Here is a 7,500-nt window from a genome sequence, read left to right as displayed (position 1 = left end):
GGCAGCGACCCGCCGAGGCGGGTGCGACCCGGCGACCGAGGCCCCTCTCCGGGGCGGCTCGCTCGGCAGCAGGCGGGAAGGCGGCACACGGAAGGAAGCCGGCGCGGCCAGAGGCCGCAGCGAAGGGGGACGCCCCCCTGCCGCCCACGGTGGTTCTTTTCGCTTCCCCCCACCTTCTCTCGGCTCAGGCCGCCCCACCGCCCGAGCGCTGCTCGCGGCCGGCACCCGCGGGCACACGGACCGAGGCCAGCACCGGCGCCTCGCGTGCTTTAGGACACCTGAGGGCTCGCGGGGCCACGCGGCCGTCACACAGCCCGGTTCGGTAACAAGTCCGTGGAACCTCCCCCCGCGTCGAGCAGAGAGCACCAAGGACGCGACCGACACGGCGAGGCACGCACCCCGCCGCCGACACGGCCGCGGCTCCTTCTCGCTCGGGGTGTGGGGGGAGGAAGGCGGAGGACGACACCTCGCACGCCACGGGAAGCGAGCTGGAAAGGAGACCGCCCAGCCTGAACACCGGACACCGCCCGCGGCCCGCACGAGGACGGGGAGCGCAGACGAGACCGGCCCGCCGGGGGCCCTCTCCGACGCGACCCGAAAGGCCTCATCGATCGGTCGGGGGAAGACAGGAAAGGAGAGACAAGATGCCCGTAAAAGGCCTCCCACGGTAGGCCAGAACGCTGGTCCGGAGACAGCAGGGCAGCCCGAGCCCAATCCGTGGGGACCCTACTCGGGGCCGGGTGCTCAAAAGGACGACGAGAGCTCCCGCGAGCCACTCTTAATCCCCAGCCATCGTGGTTTTGCTTTCCCGCTCCGCGGGCTCCAGCTTTAACGCCGGCAAAAGAACGAGAAAAGGGCGAAAAGGAGAGCGAAGAGACAGAAGGGAAAAGAAGTGGGGGGGGGGGAAGGGGAAGAGGTGCCGCCACCTCGTCACAACCACCGGGCCCATAGGCAATTGCAAGCAAGAGCCGGAACGCTGCTAAGGCATCTCTGCGCCGGGACGTACCGACGGGCTCGCCCGCCCGTGCCATCATCGGAGGAGCCCTCGCTCAAACTTCACCGACCGGGCGGGGAGAAAAATCGACCTGGGGATCGAGTCCCGCCACGGTCTTCTTCCAGCGTTCGAGTGCCGGCCTCCGCCGCCGGTTTTTTTTGCCCTCACCCCGCGGGAGGGACGAACGAGCCACCTCGGGAAGCGCCGCTCGCTAGCGCTGCTGCGGAGACGAGCCACTACTCGCTCCCATAAAACGGATAGAAACGACTCCTCCCGCGCCGCCACGCAACACCAGAATCTAGGCTCACCCAAGTGGCGAGCAACCGACGAGTAATATTACGAGGATGCAAATGAAGGCATAAAGAGAGGGCCACCCACTCCGCCGGCTCCGGAAGCGGCGCGCCTGACAAGTCCGTTGCAGCACCTCGGAAACGCCACAGTGTCTGAAAAGAGGCGAAAATCACCCCAGCGGCGGCGCGAGTTACTCGCCAGATACTCGCGAGGTACTCTCGAGGTACGCCCGAGGTACTCTCGAGGTACGTGAGAGGTACGCGAGAAGTACGCGAGAGGTACGCGAGTACGCGAGAGGTACGCGCGAGGTACGCCCGAGGTACTCGCCAGGTACGCGAGAGGTACGGGCGAGGTACTCCCGAGGTACGCCCGAGGTACGCGCGAAGTAAGTAGGCGAGAGGTACGCCCGAGGTACGCCCGAGGTACGCCCGAGGTACGCCCGAGGTACTCCCGAGGTATGCGCGAGGTACGCCCGAGGTACGCCCCAGGTACACGCGAAGTAGGCGCGGGGTACTCCCGAGGTACGCCCGAGGTACTCCCGAGGTACCCGCGACGTACGCGCGAAGTAGGCGAGAGGTACGCGCGAGGTACTCCCGAGGTGCGCCCAAGGTACGCGCGAGGTATTCCCGAGGTACGCCCGAGGTACGCGCGAAGTAGGCGAGAGGTACTCGCGAGGTGCTCGCGAGGTGCTCCCGATGTACTCCCGAGGTGCGCGTGAGGTACTCGGCTCTCCCGTTACCGGCGGTGGCAGCACTGGGCGAGCCGCAGCCGCTGGGTCTGTCGAGGTACCGCCGCCCCCTGTCGCGCCCCGTCCCGTCCCCGGGCCCCGCTCCGCTCGGGGCCGGCCGGCGGACGCCGCCGCCGCCACACGCGGGTGCCCCGTGCAGAGCGGAGCAGCGGGGCCGCGGCCGCTCTCCCCCCACTCCGCAGCCGCCCGGCAGCCGCCACCCCCGAGCTCCTGATCTGAGTCACCTCGTTGATGTCCTTTACAGGACGTAATAGCTACTTCTTCAGGTAGCTGAACAGCTTCCAGTAATTGTAGAATTTCTGTAGCATGTTTAATCTGTTTCCTTTGTGTGTTCAAAAGTCCTCCTTTCTTCCAGGGATCAGCATGTGCATGTACCACACCAAATGCGTATTTAGGATCAGTCCAAATATTCTTCCTTTTCTCTTTAGCCAGTTCCAGGGCTCTCGTTAACGCTATTATTTCTGCCTTCTGGGCAGAGATATTCGCAGGTAAAGGTTTAGCTTCTATTACCTGTGAAGTGGTGGTAATGGCATATCCTGCCTTTCCTTTACCATTTCTCATGAAGCTACTACCATCAGTAAACCGAGAATCAGCATCTTCCAGAAGTTTTTCTTTTAAGTCAGGTTCTTTCCAGTGTGCCAAAATGCACCCAAAGGACTCTTTCTCAAGATCTCTTCACTCTGCTGATTTTCCATCCTCGGTCTCACACACGCAGACGCAGACAGACGCAGGAACGGGATCCCACAGACAAACTGTTACATTAATTGCAACAATTTATTCTAGTTCAGAGCTCCATTTTTAGGCCATTTTCCCTGATCTTCCAAAGTATACAATGTTTCTCCACTCTGCTGATTTTCCATCATCGGTCTCAGGCACACAGACAGACAGACGCAGGAACGGGATCCCACAGACAAAATGTTACATTATTTGCAACAAGGTATTCTAGTTCAGAGCTCCATTTTTAGGCCATTTTCCCTGATCTTCCAAAGTATACAATGTTTCTTCATTCTGCTGATTTTCCATCCTCGGTCTCAGGCACACAGACACAGACAGGCACAGGAACGGGATCCCGCAGACAAACTGTTACATTAATTGCAACAAGGTATTCTAGTCCGGTCCTTCTTTCCAGTGTGCCAAAATGCACCCGAAGGACTCTTTCTCAAGATCTCTTCACTCTGCTGATTTTCCATCCTCGGTCTCACACACGCAGACGCAGACAGACGCAGGAACGGGATCCCAGAGACAAACGGTTACATTAATTGCAACAATGTATTCTAATTCAGAGCTCCATTTTTAGGCCATTTCCCCTGATCTTCCAAAGTATACAATGTTTCTTCACTCTGCTGATTTTCCATCCTCGGTCTCAGGCACACAGACACAGACAGACGCAGGAACGGGATCCCGCAGACAAACTGTTACATTAATTGCAACAAGGTATTCCAGTCCGGTCCTTCTTTCCAGTGTGCCAAAATGCACCCGAAGGACTCTTTCTCAAGATCTCTTCGCTCTGCTGATTTTCCATCCTCGGTCTCACACACAGAGACACACGAACGGGATCCCACATTAAAATCCAAAACCTTTCCTACAAGACGCCCACTGCGTCTCCCAGGACGCAAACCACTCCGGGGACACACTTGCCAACAAAGTTTTCAAGCTGACAAGCAGGTATTCTTGATTGCGGCGCCGGGAGATACGGGCTCCTCGTAACGTGTGTCTCTCAATTGCCACACAAGCCGTCCTTTTCTAGCCACTGGGCATACATACCTATTCACGAGGCTACGTATGGGTGACATAATTTTCCAGGAGGTTCCCCGCCTGCGTGCAGAATTGTGGTGGTGGTGGTGGTCTCTGAGGATCGTTTACTTCTTCCAACGATCTTCATCACTTCTTTCAGCCTTTGAAGCACGCGCAGTAGATGCTCACATCAGTTTAATTGGCTCGTTAGCACCAGAGAGAGACATAATAATCCTCCTATCCTCCTAATTATCAGGTAGTTGAACTGTAGCCCACCCTGGACACCTGCGGTTCCCAGATACTCCTTATCCCCGTGTCCTGTTCTTCTAAACTTTTACTTACAACTATGTCAACTGCAACGATTTCTCTTGTGAGAATTCTGTTCTCTAAGCTGTAGTCTATTTTTTTTCTCTCTGCGTCATGCACCTCAGTGATTTTCCGTTGCTGCTGTTACAAAGCCATCAAACTTAACATGACCTGAAACTGATTCTAAAGGTTTCTGTATTCCATCGTGGGATTTTGCGCCCCCTTGTCTCAGGACCGGGCGGGCAGAGGCGGCGGCCCAGGTCCCGGCGCTCGCCAGACTTTTTTGTTCCGTGGGGGCTTGGGGATTTCGTTGTTTCTTTGGTTTCGCGTGTCCGTCTGCCGACACACAGCCCACCACCCCCTCCCGCCGCGAAAAACACGTCTCTGGCTGGCGGGGGACGGGACGGGACGGGACGGGACGGGACGGACGGACACTGGCACTGCACCAGCTACTGAGAAAATAGGCTGCGACTGCTGAACCCAGGACGCGCTGAAATACAGCAGCCGAGGCACCCGGGGGTTCTGCAGATGCCGCGGCGCCCACCACCTCCTCCCCCCACCCCGCTCCGAGGCGCCTCCCCCAGCCTCCTCCCTCCGCAACGGGCTGGGAAGAGATTGCAAAGACGTTCTTCTGGTTGTGGTTTTGGGGAAATGTATCTGAAACTTCGGAGAAGAGATGAAGATAGCGTGGTTGAGGGTAGAAGGGAGGATTATGTTGCTCTTGGTGACCATCCAAACAGGGTACCCCACTAGTGATGTTCTCGTGTGTGAGGACGGAGGCACGGACCCAGACTTAGAGTGCAAGCTGGATCATCGTTTATTGAACAGATGACACGATATTTATATGCTTCCAAGCAATTAGCCAAGCACTTCTGTGTTTGCCTTGCGATTACATCAGGTGAAAGGTCTACCAGATTTTCCTATCGACATCCTTTCCGGTTCCGCCGTCCTTGTTCCTTGCCAGTTCCAACATCTTCCAAATACCAGTCAGGGACAGGTCACTCTTAATTACCTACTCTAGTTCCCGTGGTCACTCTAATTGCCAGTCTTTGATACATTCCAACACCACCACCCCCACCCCCCCACACCCCCCCCACACCCCCCCAGTTTCTCTTGTTTAGGTAAGGAGGAGGATGTGCTGCAGAGCAGGGCTTGCCTCTGCAGCACGGGAGTGAGAGGACAAGGCAGGTCCCTCGTTCCGGGGCTGGCTGCAGGGTGTGAACGTGGGTGTGCAGCCAGGGGTGCCCAGCGGTGTCCTGGCGAGCAGGGTCCCTGCAGTCCAGGGGCCGTGTGCCGGGGCAGGGACTCCTCCACCTGCCAGGGTCGGTCAGCGCTCAGCCTGCCTGGGAGCTCCCCAAGGTGCTCGAGGAAGCTGAGGGGGAAGCAAAACCCCTGGCCGGCAAGGAAAAGCCGCCTTGCCTCTAGGACTACCGAGAGGGAGCAGAGTCGGGCAGAGAGCAGGAGCTCCCGGCAGGGACAGCTCCAAGAAACAGAGACACGGGCCACCCCGTCCCCACTACCGGGCCCTAGGCAAGCCCAAGCGAGAGACAGACGCCGGCCGCTAAGGCATCTCTGCGCCGGGACGTACCGAGACAGAAACGCAGTCGGTAACAGAAAGTGTCCGCGCTCAAGTAAATGCTCAGATTACCGCAGGGGCGGTGGCCGGGAGGACCGAACATCGCGTTCCCCTTACAAGCTCCCGCGCTCGAGCGTGGGATACACTGTAACACACTAGCCGACGCACCTGCGGGTCTGCCGATGCCGCGCTGCACCGCGCCGCGCCGCGCCGCCCCGCCCCGCCCGCTCTTCGCGGAGCAACCCCCCCCCCGCCCCCCGCCCCCGCCCCCCCGCCTCCTCCCCCCCTGTGAGATCTATAGGAACGGATCGTGTCAGCGACTTAGGAGTCCTCGTCATCGTTGCGCTTTGGGTGGAATCCGAAATCCTTGAAATCGTCGCCTCGTGTGTAGAACGTAGAAGAAGGATTAGATTTTCCTGTCAGTACAACGATGAAAAAGAAGAAACAAAGGAATAATCCTTCTTAATCAAAACGCTTTGTTACTTTAAGGGGTACTTCGTTTAACTACTTGAATGTCTAAAACGTTTTGCTAATTAAAGGGGTACTTTGTTTAAGCGCTTGAATGCCTTAAGGGGGTTAGGTAATCGAGAGATCCATCCTGTCACAGGATGAGGTGAAACTTGTGTATTAACTGTATAAGAAATGGAATTTAGGGGGACTAAGATGGTGGTTAAGCTTGTGATAGACATCCCCCGTTACTGCATTACCAAGGAATTCAATAACTCTTTTAAGAAGTTTCTTCACCCGAAGACAAGACCCCAGCAACAGGAGGAGAACAATGAAAAGGACCCACGTCGATATTCGGGTGAAGGAGACGACAGGATTGGCTGAAACCCAAGACCGAGGAGTATAAGAGACTGTACCCCCCAGAAATGTCGGTGTGCGTCTTGGGAGGAGCGGAGACCCCCCGGCGTACCCAGCGCTGCTTGCTTATTGCCTCTCGGTATTAATCAATTGTAATTAAAAATTAATTAAATCAGATCATGGTCAAGGCGAAATTTTTATAACACCACCCCCCCCCCCCCCAGCGGCGCATACATAACAGACGCAGAGAGAGAGAGAGAGCGAGCCCAGTGCACGCCCCTCCCCTCCTCCCCTCCCGCTCCCCCTCCCCCTCCCTTCGCGCTGCCGTTCCGGACCCGCCGCGCCTTGGGTGCGGCCCCAGTCCCCAGACAGCGGCACCGCCCAGGAGCAGGTGGGCGGAGGGAGGGGCAGCGTTCGGCAGCCTGACGCTCTGCGACTGCGCCCTCGCCCCCCCCCCGACCCCCCTCCGGCTCGCCAAGCGGGTCCCCGTCAGCGAAGAAAACACGGGCTGCTCCCGCCGGGCGGGCAGTCTCGCGCTCAGTTCGCCGGGGGCCGGTAAGGAGGCAGGCAGGCAGGCAGGCAGGCAGGCAGGCGAGGGAGCGAGCGAGCAAGAAAGCAAACAAGCAAGCAAGCAGGAGACAGTGGTCGGTGAGCAGGCGGGGAGCCTAGCGCACGCAGAGGTGGGCTGTGGGGGGGGGGGGGTGCGCGCGTGTGCGCGTGTGTGAGTCGGGTGTGCGTGTTCGCGTGCGGTATTTTTTTTTTTTTTTTTTCCGGAGTTCTCTCTGTGGTTCCCTTGGGGTTTCTCGGTTTCTTTTTACTTTTCGGTTTTCCCTTCTCCGTTTTTTGACCCACGCCCCCTCCCTCCTTTTGATTTTTGTAACCAACCGCGGCAGGGTGCGCAGCAGCAGGAAGGGAGGCCCCGCCCCGTCGGGACTTTCCCGTCTGCCGGCTGGACACGGGAGCCGGCAGGGTCCCGCGCGCCCTGTCAGGCAGAAATGAGCTGGGTTGGTTCCGCTGGTGGGAGCTCCCGCCGCCTTCTCTTTTCAT

This window comes from Pezoporus flaviventris, unplaced genomic scaffold (assembly GCF_033815535.1).
Source record: "Pezoporus flaviventris isolate CSIRO_AGI_PZ_B2104156 unplaced genomic scaffold, CSIRO_AGI_Pfla_v1 ptg000723l, whole genome shotgun sequence".
NCBI classification, from domain to species: Eukaryota; Metazoa; Chordata; class Aves; order Psittaciformes; family Psittacidae; genus Pezoporus; species Pezoporus flaviventris.
This window is presented reverse-complemented; position numbering follows the sequence as displayed.